The 13,412-nt window shown below is 40.0% G+C and overlaps 1 pseudogene; it reads left to right on the top strand.

Moving 5' to 3' along the window:
* The first annotated feature begins 2,066 nt into the window (after positions 1 to 2,066).
* On the top strand, positions 2,067 to 2,455 carry LOC129482480 (large ribosomal subunit protein eL28-like; annotated as a pseudogene).
* Positions 2,456 to 13,412: the final 10,957 nt, after the last annotated feature.

The raw sequence follows: 13,412 nt of genomic DNA, 5'->3' as shown, positions 1-13,412 counted from the left end.
AACCAAAATTGAGAAATGGGATCTAATTAAACTAAAGAGCTTCTGTGCACAAAAGAAACTACCATCAGAGTGAACAGGCAACCTACAGAATGGGAGAAAATTTTTGCAATCTACCCATCTGACAAAGGGCTAATATCCAGAATCTACAAAGAACTTAAACAAATTTACAAGAAAAAAAGCGAACAACCCCAACAAAAAGTGGGCAAAGGATATAAACACACACTCTCAAAAGAAGACATTTATGCAGCCAACAGACACATGAAAAAATGCTCATCATCACTGGCCATAAGAGAAATGCAAATCAAAACCACAATGAGATACCATCTCACACCAGTTAGAATGGCGATCATTAAAAAGTCAGGAAACAACAGATGCTGAGAGGACGTGGAGAAATAGGAACACTTTTACACTGTTGGTGGGACCGTAAACTAGTTCAACCATTGTGGAAGTCAGTGTGGCAATTCCTCAAGGATCTAGAACTAGAAATATCATTTGACCCAGCCATCCCATTACTGGGTATATACCCAAAGGATTATAAATCATGCTGCTATAAAGACACATGCACACATATTCACAACAGCAAAGACTTGGAACCAACCCAAATGTCCATCAGTGATAGACTGGATTAAGAAAATGTGGCACGTATACACTGTGGAATACTATGCAGCCATAAAAAAGGATGAGTTCATGTCCTTTGTAGGGACATGGATGAAGCTGGAAACCATCATTCTCTGCAAACTATCGCAAGGACAGAAAACCAGACACCGCATGTTCTCACTCATAGGTGGAATTGAACAATGAGAACTCATGGACACAGGCTGGGGAACACCATACACCGGGGCCTGTCATGGGGTGGGGGGAGTAGGGAGGGATAGCATTAGGAGATATACCTAATGCTAAATGACGAGTTAATGGGTGCAGCACACCAACATGGCACATGTATACATATGTAACAAACCTGCACATTGTGCACATGTACCCTAGAACTTAAAGTATAATAATAAAAAAAAAATTAAATGCTATCAATACATGCCATAATATGGATAAATCTTAAAAACATGCTGAGCAAAAGAAGTCAGATATAAAAGAGTGCATAATGTGTAATTTCATTTTTATAGAGCTCAAGAATAGAAAAAAAAAGTACTCTATAGTTATAGAAACCAGAGCAAAAGCTGCTTTAGAAATGGAAGAGAGCACTGTTTATAAAGGGGCTTGAGGAAACTTTTAAAGGAAATGGAAATTTTATATAACATGCTTTGGCTAAAGCTTACATGGATGTACACACATGTCAAAACTCATCAAACCCTACACTTTATAATCTGTGCAGTTAACTGTGTATAAAATATACAAAAGTATTTATAGTTGATTTCTCATCAGAAACCATAAAGGCCAGAAGGCAGTGGCATAGTGTATTTAGAGTAATAAAAGAAAAAGACTGTCAACTAAAAACTCTGTAACCAGCAAAACATCCTTCAAAAATGAAGATGAAATTAAGATATTCCCAGACAAACAAAAACTGAGAGAGTTGTTACAACTGTATCTGCCCTACAAGACATTCTAAAGGAAATCCTTCATGGTAAAATTAAAGAACACTACACAGTAACTCTAATCCATATGAAGAAATAAATAGGCTGGTAAAGGTAACCACATAAGTAAAAACAAAAGGCAATATGCATGCATTTTTGTTTGTAAATCTTTTTTTCCCATGGTCTGGTTGTAAAGATAACTGCATAAAGCAATAATTACAAAGCTCTGTTGATGGGGGCTATAAAATCAAAAAACAAAAATCAATTTTATTTCCAAACATTACCAACAATCTGAAAATAAAATTTTAAAAATAATCCCAGTTACAACAGCATGAAAAATAATAAAATTTACAAACAAATTTAACAAAAAAAGAAAGAAGTACAACACTTGTACACTGAAAACTGTGAACTATCATTAAAGGCAATTAAAGAATATCTAAAAAAAAAAAAAGATATTCCATGTTCATGGTTTAGAAAGTTTAACAGTGTTAAGATGGTATGGCTATTTCCATCTCCAGCACTGTGAGAGGAACCGCCACCATGTCTGTGCTTCTGCAGTGGATGGTGGTGCAGAACTGCTCCAGTTTCCTGATCAAGAGGAATAAGCAGACCTACAGCACCAAGCCCAGTAACCTGAAGCCCCACATTCCCTCTGCTACCAGGCCAACTCGCCACAAGACTGTGGATGTGAAGCCAACAGCCGATGGAACAGTGTGGTGGTGGTCATGAAACAGAGATCAGGCCAGCAAAAGCCAGCCACCTCCTACATGCATGCAGACCACCATCAACAAGAACAACTGGGCCACTTTCAGCAGCATCAGGCACATGATCCTCAAGAACAAAGACTGCCCTGATCTGCACATGGCTGCCATCCACAGGGCCAATGCCATCCTGCATAGCCAGAGCCTGTGATGGTGAAGAGGAAGTGAACCTACCCCTAAAGAGTGCCTGAGCCCCCTGTTCCCCAAAAGCAATAGTCAGATGACCTTTTCCCAACCAAAAAAAAAAAGAAGAAGAACCGTCATAAAGATGATGTGGTAAGCAGAATAATGACTCACCAAAGATATCCACATTGGAACTTGTGGAACTTGTTAAAATGTTAACTTATGTGGCAAAAGAGAATTTGTAGATGTGATTACATTAAGGATGGGGGGGCTGGTACTGGATTGTCTCATTGAGTCCAATCTGGTCACATGGGTCCTTAAAAGTAGGGAACCTTTTCCAGCTGTGGGAAGGAAGTGTGACTTCAGAAGTGAGAACCAGGGAAATAGCAGCCTGTGAAGGACTTGGCTTGCCATTGTTGTCTTGGAAGATGGAGAAGGGTGTGGTAAGCCAAGGAGTGAGGGTACCGTCTCAAGTGGCCAGGGAGAATGCTGTTAAGACCCATGTGGGACTTCTGACCTACAATATTATAAGATAAAATTTGTTGTTTTAAGCCACTTCGTTGGTACTAATTTGTCACAAAACTCTTAGAAAGCTAATACAGATGGCAATACATCCAAATTCATATACAGATTCAATGCAATCCCTGTTAAAAATCCCAGCTTTCTTTTTGAAAGAAATTGACAAGCTGATCATAACATTCATATGGAAATGCAAAAGATGAAGAACAGCCAAAACTCTGTCTTTAAAAAGGACAAAGGCAGATGACTCAGACCTCCTAATTTTACAACTTAGTACATAGCTGCAATAATCAAGACAGTGTGGATACAGACAGACATTTAGAACAATGAAATAGAATTAGGAGTCTAGAAATAAATCCATAGGTCTGTGACCAGTTGGTTTTCAACAGGGTTGCCAAGGCAATTCAGTGGAGGAAAGAATGGGCTTTTCAACAAATGGTGCTGGGAAAACTGGATTTCCACATGCAAAAGAATGAATTTGGACCCATACCTCACAATATATGTGAAAATTAACTCAAAAAAATCAAAGACGATAAATATAAAAGTTAAAACTATAAAATGCTTAGAAGAAACATAGGCATAAATCTTTTGTCCTTAGTTTAGGTAATGGCTTCTTAAATATGACACTAAAGCATTGTCAACAAAAGAAAAAAAAATAGATAAGTTGGACTTCAACAAAATTAAAACTTTTAGGCTTCAAAGGACATCATCAAGAAAGTGAAAAGATGGCCAGGCATGGTGGCTCACGCCTGTAATCCCAGCACTTTGGGAGGCCAAGGCAAATGGATCACTTGAGGCCAGGAGTTCGAGACTAGCCTGGCCAACATGGAGAAACCCTGTCTCTACTAAAATACAAAAAAGTAGCCAGGTGTGCTGGCACATGCCTATAATCCTAGCTACTCAGGACGCTGAGGCATGAGAATTTCTTAAATCTGGAAGGTGGAGGTTGCAGCGAGCCAAGATAGCACCACTGCACTCCAGCCTGGGCGACAGAGCAAGACTGTCTCAAAAAAAACAAAAAAAAGTGAAAAGATGACCCATAGAATGGGTGATAATATAAGCAAATCATATCTCTGATAAGGAACTCATATTCATAACATATTAAAAAACTCTTACAACTCAACAATAAAAGGACAAATAATCCAATTTAAAAATGGGCAAAAGATTTGAACAGACATTTCTCCAAAGAAGATACACAAATGGCCAATAAACACTTAGAAAGATGCTTAAAGTAATCATCAGAGAGATGCAAATCTAAACCACAATGAGATGCCATTTCACACCTACTTGGATGGTTATAATTTTTTAAAATGAACAATAACGAGTGTTAGCGAAGATACGGAGAAATTGGGTCCTTCGTATATTACTGGTGAAAATGTAAAATAGTGCGCTGTTTTAGAAAACAGTTTCTCAGTAATTAAGTATAGACTTACCATATTAACTAACAGTTCCACTCCTAGGTTTATACCCAAGAGAATTAAAAATAAGTGTCCACACAAAAATATATGCATAAATGTTCAGCACTATGGCATAATAGCCAAAATATAGCAGTATTATTCATAATTGTGAAGAAAGTGGAAGCCTTCCAAATGTCTATCAACTGATGAATGGATAAATAAAATGTAATATTTCTATACAAGGGAATATCATTCAGCCATAAAATGAATGGAGCACTGATACATGCTATAACAATGATAAACTTTGAAAACTTTATGCTAAGTGAAAAAAGCCAGACACAAAAGGCCACATATCTGTGATTCTACATACCGGAAACGTCCAAAACAGGCAAGTCTGCAAAGACAGAAAATAGACTAGTGGTTGTCCATGGTCAGGGAGAAGGGAAAATGGGGAGTGCCTGCTAATGGTTACAGAGTTTAACGTTTTTTAAACTAAAAAATGTTAGAAACATAAAAAGAGATGGAGAAATAAAGCCCACTACAATGCCACCTCTCGGAGACAATGAAACTCTTGAAGTGATGAAAATGTTCCGGTTGGACCATGATGCTGATTTCACACATTCATGAATAATCCAAAAACCCCTGAAAAGTACACTTTAAAAAGGTAAATTTTATGATATATGAATCTTTTCTCGGTTAAAAAAAGAAGAAAAAGAATTTTGTAGCCATTTGAGAAACAATCTGGAAGTACTTAGTGTTGCTAAATATGTGTATTCCTGTGACTCAGCAATCTCACCGCCTATACACTTCTGATAATCAGACTCACATGGACATATGCGTGGGGATATTTATTGTGTTGTTTTTGGCAGCGGGATACTAGAGGCAACCAGAGTCCATTACTAGGGGAATAGATACATGAAATGAGGAGAACGCACACTCTGCGACAGCGTGTAACAGCTAACCCCAGTGAGCCAGACGGACATTCTGTATTGTAAATAGATCACAGAAACAGTGATGAGCTTTAAAAAAAAAAAAAAAAATAGAAAGTGAGGGAGTGAACAAGACCCATAACAAGTAAAACTTATGTAAATTAGAAATACATAAATACAATATATTCTTCAATGATGCATGCAAATGTAAGAATATAGCACCTTATAATGGCTCCCAATGGTGGGCAGTGGCGGGGACAAGGAGTAAACCCTCAGGATGAAGCGGGAAAATGATAAAGTAAAATAGGATCAAACTAAGCACATGCAGATGTTGATGCAGATGCTGATAATGTGCCATGAATGAGGAGTATAAATAACCCAACTCTCTGCCTTTGAAGCCCAAAGGGAGAAAGATAAGGAGGATAAAAAGAAGGAAAGCCAAGAGGGAATGAGGGAAGAAAGACGCTAGCTCAGATACACTCCAAAATTTTAACAAAGATGGTCTCCAGGAGGTGAAATTGTAGTGGGGTTTATTTCTCCACCTTTTTTAAAAAAAAGTTTTTAACACTTTTTAGTTTTAAAAGGTTAAGAAATGCCAAAAGTTTTAGATGGCTTTTGAGTGGCATTTAAGGACAGCCAGAGAATTATAACCAGTACCATTCCCTTAGGTCATTAAAGCAGATTAAAAATGACTGCCCTGTGAAATGTAACCCATCACTGTCTCTCTCCATTCTTATCAGATACGTTCTTGCCTTAAACTGGCATTCTGAATACTCAGTCACTAGTGACCTGGATTCCACTCTGTGTGGTTGAATATTGTCACCCTGCTGAAAGAAGGGCATCTGATGTGTTTCTGACCAATAAGGCCATCTCTCAAAAGACTTGAAATCAGTAAGAGAAAGGTTCTCCAGGATTTAATTCAGGACTAGCCAAAGAACTGAATGGGATGAGCAAGTGTTAGGAATCTCAGACATTCTCTTGGAGAATATCTTAGTACCTTGCTTGGCTCCCTGCTGGGGCAGCGCAGTAACCTCCGCTGCTGGGGCCACCTAATGCTAACTGTAGATTCAACTTAGACCCAAGATCTTGTACTACCTACTTTAGAAGGGGGATATTAGGAACGCTGAGTCTAGCACTTTCTGGTTTCTCATTGGGTCTGTCTTGTAGTTGGTTCCATGACTTGGTACCCAGTACTTGCTAGTATGATTGTATTTTATTTTCCTTCCTGGTGCCCAGGTTCTCCCATGACTGGGGTGCTCTTCTGCTAGTCCAAGTCCTGCTATGTAAACCTAGATCCCATGAGTTCTTCAGGTTGCCTGGTTTTCTACTTTATTCTGGCAGAGCTAAGTGACCTCTAGGCTTGGCCCAATACAGTCCTGGAGATGACAGACCTATAAAAAGTATGGTGCATGGGGCCTATAAGCCAGGAGAAATGTGAAAAGTGGCCACAGTGAGTTTGTCTGACACCAGTTGGAGCCCCAAATGGGTTGAGTTGTGTAAAATATGGGAGGGCCACAAAGGGTGTGAGTTTGGCATGGATGGGGGCTAGGGGGACATATTTTAATTAATGTTTTGAGAAAGAAGAGCAAAAGAAAAGGGATAGGGCTACAGCTCTGGGCAGATGGTTATTGTGAACAGATGGCAGACAGAAAGAGCACTATTTTTATTTTTGCTATATTCCTCAACATAGTGCCAGAAGATTAGGGATAGGCATGTACTCTTCAAATTTTCAGAGAAGTAAAAAGAAAGAGGTCCATTTCACAGACTACAAATTGAGTAACAACTTACTATTACAATAATATAGCAGTAGCAATAATGAGCTTTAACAGTTAGTGAGTGTTTATTACCTGCTGGGCATCCTGCTAAGTGTACTCCACATGTTGTCTTGTAATCATCAAATGAAACCCATGAAAAAAAGTATTAACTTCCTCATTTCACAGATGAGGAAACTGAGGCTCAGAGAAGTTGAGTATCTTGCCTTAGTTCCTGATGAAATTAGCCAGGATTTCAACCCAGGTGTGTTTGACTTCCAAACTTGTGTTCTTCAAACTCTAAAATAAATTATTCATGATTGTGTAGGAAATAAAGTGGTGTGCATTAGGCGCCCACATGAGTGGGTTAACAGCCAGTCACGTCACACTAAATTTAAACCACTTCATTAGACAATTTTACTCTGAAAGTTCAGGGAAAGGCTAGAGAGCAAATATGCTTTGATTTCAGCAAGGCGAATTCTCCACAATGCCTTCACGTACCAAAGGAAGAAAAGCAGTTTGGTGGACAACAGATTAGACAGACTTGAGGTGGAATGACCATTTCCTAAAAGTGTTGTTTAATCAATGGATAAAAACCTTCTACTCAGCACGAGATCTTCAATGTTCTGCTGAAGGACTTTGAATTTGCCAGGTCCTGCTCAATATGTAGGCATATTTGTCAAATTACAGAAAACACAGGAACAATTATTATATTAGATGATATACTAAAATATTTTTTTCAAATCTCATCAAGCTGGAATGATGAGTCACAACAGACAAGATAAAAATTATCAAGAAGGCCGGGCACGGTGGCTCACACCGGTAATCCCAGCACTTTGGGAGGCCAAAGCGGGTGGATCACAAGGTCAGGAGATAGAGACCATCCTGGCTAACACGGTGAAACCCGGTCTCCACTTAAAAAAAAAAAAAAAAAAAAAAATTAGCGGGGCGTAGTAGCGGGTGCCGGTAGTCCCAGCTACTTGGGAGGCTGAGGCAGGAGAATGGCATGAACCCAGGAGGTGGAGCTTGCAGTGAGCCGAGATTGCACCACTGCACTCCAGCCTGAGTGACAGAGTGAGACTCCATCTCAAAAAAAAAAAAAAAATTATCAAGAAATATCATATATGTTATCCATAGCTACATTTAGAAAAAAACTGGGAAGAAAGAACCAAACAGCAGTCCTGTGACAAGTGCTGGGGATTTATAGTTGGTTACACAGTCAATCTGATGACATGATTGCTAAATGTAAACTAAACTAAATGGGTTAACCCAGTTAACCCATGGTTAACTGGGTTAACAATGTCAGGATAAACAGAGGCACTATTCCTTCCACTCTCAACACTACACAGACTCATTTTGATCCTGGGAATACTTTTTAGAGGGTTGTTTCAGTTACATATTTGGTATGGTTTTGGCTCCACCCAAATCTCATCTTGAATTGTACTCTTATAATTCCCACATGTTATGGAAGGGACCCAGTAAGAGATAATTTGAATCATGGGGGCACTTTCCCCTACACTGTTCTCGTGGTAGTGAATAAGTCTCACGAAAACTGATGGTTTTATCAGGGGTTTTCACTTTTGCATCTTCCTCATATTCTCTTGCCACTGCTATGTAAGATGTGCCTTTTGCCTTCCGCCATGATTCTGAGGCCTCCCCAGTCATGTAGAACTGTAAGTCCAATTAAACCTCTTCTTCTTCCCAGTCTCGAGTATGTCTTTATCAGCAGCATGAAAACCGACTAATACAGATTTTGCTACCAGGAGTGGTTCTAGAGGAACAGAATATTAAGGATGGAGTTCTTTTGCTGGTTTTGGGGTTTCTGGAGTTGGCTGCTTTATATGATTAGACCCAAAAATACTAAGGCGTCTACTTTTAATCATATGGAGAACACTGCTAGTCTTTGGCATAGTTTAGAAAGTTCCTAGAAGTGAAACTGATAGGAAGCCTACTGCATTCCTACTCAATTTATATAAAGAGAAAACTTCTAGGCCAAATGGACAAAAGATGAATTTGAATTATAAAACAGAGGATAACGACCCTTCAATCAATTTCCAGACTTGAGCCAGTTTACAGAGCCAGAACCCCTTGAATAAAAGAGAGACTGGGTCCCCTCGAGGAAGAATCCCACTACATTACTGACAATTTATGCACTGAATTTTTCTCCCATCCTTCCCCAAGGACACCTCTGGCCTTTTACCAGGGTAACTGTGCACTGGGAAAATGGAAATGATCAGACATTTCGGAGACTACTGGACACTGGCTCTGAGCTGACGTTGATTCCAGGAGACCCAAAATGTCATTGTGGTCCTCCAGTTAAAGTAGGGGCTTATGGAGGTCAGATAATTAATAGTTTTAGCCAGGTCCGACCTACAGTGGGTCCAGTGGGTCTCTGGACTCATCCTGTGGTCATTTCCCCAGTGCCAGAGTGTATAATTGGCATAGACATACTTAGCAAATTGTGGAACCACCAATTGGCTCCCTGACTGGTAGGCTGAGGGTTGTCATGGTAGGAAAGGCCAAATGGAAGCCATTAGAGCTGCCTCTACCTAGAAAAATAGTAAATCAAAAACAATATTGCATCCCTGGAGGGACTGTGGAGATTAGTGCCACCATCAAGGACTTGAAAGATGCAGGGGTGATGATTCCCCCCACATCCCCATTCAACTCTCTCATTTGCCCTGTGCAGAAGACAGATGGATCTTGGAGAATGACAGTGGATTATCGTAAGCTTAACCAAGTGGTGAGTCCAGTTGCAGCTGCTGTACCAGATGTGGTTGTATTGCTTGAGCAAATTAACACATCTCCTGGTACTTGGTATGCAGCCATTGACTTGGCAAATGCCTTTTTCTCCATTCCTGGCCATAAGGCCCACCAGAAGCAATTTGCCTTCAGCTGGCAAGGCCAGCAATATACCTTTACCGTCCTACCTCATGGGTATATCAACTATCTGTCTTGGTGTCATAATCTTATTCGGAGAGACCTTGATCGCTTTTCGCTTCCACAAGATATCACACTGGTCCATGACACTGATGACATTATGCTGATTGGATCCAGTAAGCAAGAAGTAACAAACACACTGGACTTACTCGTGAGACATTTGTGTGCCAGAGGATGGGAAATAAATCCAACTAAAATTCAGGGAACTTCTACGTCAGTAAAATTTCTAGGGGTCTGGTGGTGTGGGGCCTGTCGAGATAGTCCTTCTAAGGTGAAGTATAAATTACTGCATTTGGCCCCTCCTACAACCAAGAAAGGCACAATGCCTAGTAGGTCTGTTTGGATTTTGGAGGCAACACATTCCTCATTTGGGTGTGTTACTCCAGCCCATTTACTGAGTGACCCAAAAGGCTGCCAGTTTTGAGTGGGGTCCAGAATAGGAGAAGGCTCTGCAATAGGTTCAGGTTGCTGTGCAAGCTGCTCTGCCACTTGGGCCATATGACCCAGCAGATCCAATGGTGTTTGAGGTGTGGCTGATAGGGATGCTATTTGGAGGCTTTGGCAGGCCCCCAAAAGTGAATCACAGCGGAAGCCTCTAGGATTTTGGAGCAAGGCCCTGCCATCTTCTGCAGATAACTAGTCTCCTTGGGAGAGACAGCTCTTGGCCTGTTATTGGGCTTTGGCATAAACTGAACATTTGACTATGGATCATCAAGTCACCATGTGACCTAAACTGCCTATTAAGAACTGAGTACTTTCTGACCCATCTAGCCATAAAGTGGGTCACGCACAGCAGCATTCCATCATCAAAGGAAGTGGTACATATGTGATCAGGCTGAAGCAGGTCCTGAAGGCACAAACAAGTTACATGAGGAAGTAACTCAAATGTCCATGGTCTCCACTCCTGCCACCCTGCCTTCTCTCCCGTAGCCTGCACCGAGGGCCTCATGGGGAGTTCCCTGTGATCAGCTGACAGAGGAAGAGAAGACAGTGGAATGGCCTTTTGAAGTCACAATTCCAATGCCAACTAGGTGACTATACTTTGAGGGGCTGGGGCAAAGTTCTCCGGAAGGCTGTGTATGCTCTGAATCAGCATCCAATATATGGCACTGTTTCTCCCATAGCTAGGATTCATGGGTCCAGGAATTAAGGGGTGGAAGTGGAAGTGGCACCACTCACCATCATCCCTAGTGATCCACTATCAAAATTTTTGCTTCCTGTTCCCAGGACATTACATTCTACTGGCCTAGAGGTCTTAGTTCCAGAGGGAGGAACCCTGCCATGAGGAAACAACAATGATTCCATTAAACTGGAAGTTAAGATTGCCACCTGGCCACTTCAGGTTCCTCCTACCTTTAAGGCAACAGGCTAAGAATGGAGTTACAGTGTTGGCTGGGGTGCTTGACCCGGACTATCAAGATGAAATCAGTCTACTACTACACAACAGAGGTAAGGAAAAGTATGCATGGAATGCAGGAGATTCATTAGGGTGTCTCTTAGTATTACCATGCCCTGTGATTAAGGTCAATGGGAAACTACAACAGCCCAATTCAGGCAGGACTACAAATGACTCAGACCCTTCAGGAATGAAGGTTTGGGTCCCTCCACCAGGAAAATAACCACAACCTGCTGAGGTGCTTGCTGAAGGCAAAGGGAATACAGAATGGATAGTAGAAGAAGGTAGTCATCAATACCAGCTATGACCACAAGACCAGCTGCAGAAACGAGGACTGTTTAACTGTCATGAGTATTTCCTCCTTTTGTTAAAAACATGTTTGTGCATGTATACACTTGTACTAAGAAAATATCTTCATTTTATTTCCTTTCTCCTTTACCATGTGACATAAGATTTATTGATTTCACATCTGCATTTAAGTATTGTTAACTTTATGTAATAGTATTTGGGTTGGGGATTGGTGTGTTTCTGGTTGTGTGAAGAACAGTTGCATTATGTTAGGCGTAATTATGACCTTATTGTCTTTATTTGAAGATTATATATGACCTCAGGAGATGTGTATGGGTTCAAGTTGACAAGAGGTGGACTTATGATGGTTAATACTGAGTGTCAACTTGATTGAAGGATGTAAAGTCTTGATCCTGGGTGTGTCTGTGAGGGTGTTGCCAAAGGAGATTAACATTTGAGTCAGTGGGTTGGGAAAGGCAGATGACCCTTAATGTGGGTCAGCATAATCTAACCAGCTGCCAGCACAGCTAGAGTATAAGCAGGCAGAAAAATGTGAAAAGAGAGGCTGGTCTAGCCTCCCAGGCTACATCTTTCTCCCGTGCTGGATGCTTCCTGCCCTCAAACATCAGATTCCAAGTTCTTCAGTTTTGGGACTTGGACAGGCTCTCCTTGCTCCTCAGCTTGCAGACAGCCTGTTGTGGGACTCTGTCACACAATAAACTCATATATATATAAAAGACTCTTTCATGCCTTATGTTATATAGCCAGCCATTTCCTGTCAACTTTTTATTTTGAAAAATTTCAAGTCTATAGAAAAGATACAGGAATTGAACTATATATATACATATATATAATAGATATACATATATCTTATATACACATATATTATATATACATTATATATACATATATAATATATACGTATATTATATATACATATATATGTATATAATATATACATATATGTATATAATATATAGTATATAATATATATACATATATGTATATTATATATATGTGTATATATTATATATACATATACATATATATACACACGCGTGTATATATATTATATATACACACGCGTGTATATATATAATATATATACACACGTGTATATATATAATATATATACACGCGTGTGTATATATAATATATATATGAGTTTATTAAGTATTAACTTACACCAGAGCACTCCAACACCAGCTGCCAAATGACTGCAAATGCAAGCGATATTCAAAGGGAGACAAATGGAAGAATCACCCAGCTGAATCCAGTCAACACACACTATCATGAGAGATAATAATGCAGTAAGTTATTTTTTAAGCAACTACATTTGGGTGATTTGTTATACAGCAATATTATTAGTCAGGGTTCTCTAGAGGGACAGAACTAGTAGGAGACAGGTCTCCTACTAGTTCTGTCCCTCTAGAGAACCCTGAATAATATATATATATATATATGTCTTCTACTAGTTCTGTCCCTCTAGAGAACCCTGAAACCAGTTGGTAGCTGGTGCTGGAGTACTCTGGAGACCCACAGGCTGGAACATCCAACATGGCTTCTCCACAGTCTTCTCCATGTGATATCGAATGCCCCAGTATCTCATCTCTCCAGCAGGCTAGCTGAACTTCCTTTTTTTTTTTTTTTTTTTTTTTGAGACAGAGTCTTACTCTGTAACCCAGGCTGGAGTGCAATGGCACGATCTCAGCTCACTGCAACATTTGCCTCCCAGGTTCAAGCAATTCTCCTGCCTCAACCTCCTGAGTAGCTAGGATTACA

This window comes from Symphalangus syndactylus, chromosome 5, assembly GCF_028878055.3.
Source record: "Symphalangus syndactylus isolate Jambi chromosome 5, NHGRI_mSymSyn1-v2.1_pri, whole genome shotgun sequence".
In the NCBI taxonomy this organism is placed as follows: Eukaryota; Metazoa; Chordata; class Mammalia; order Primates; family Hylobatidae; genus Symphalangus; species Symphalangus syndactylus.
The sequence above is the reverse complement of the archived record's forward strand: the minus strand, read 5'-3'. Positions and strand labels throughout refer to the sequence as shown.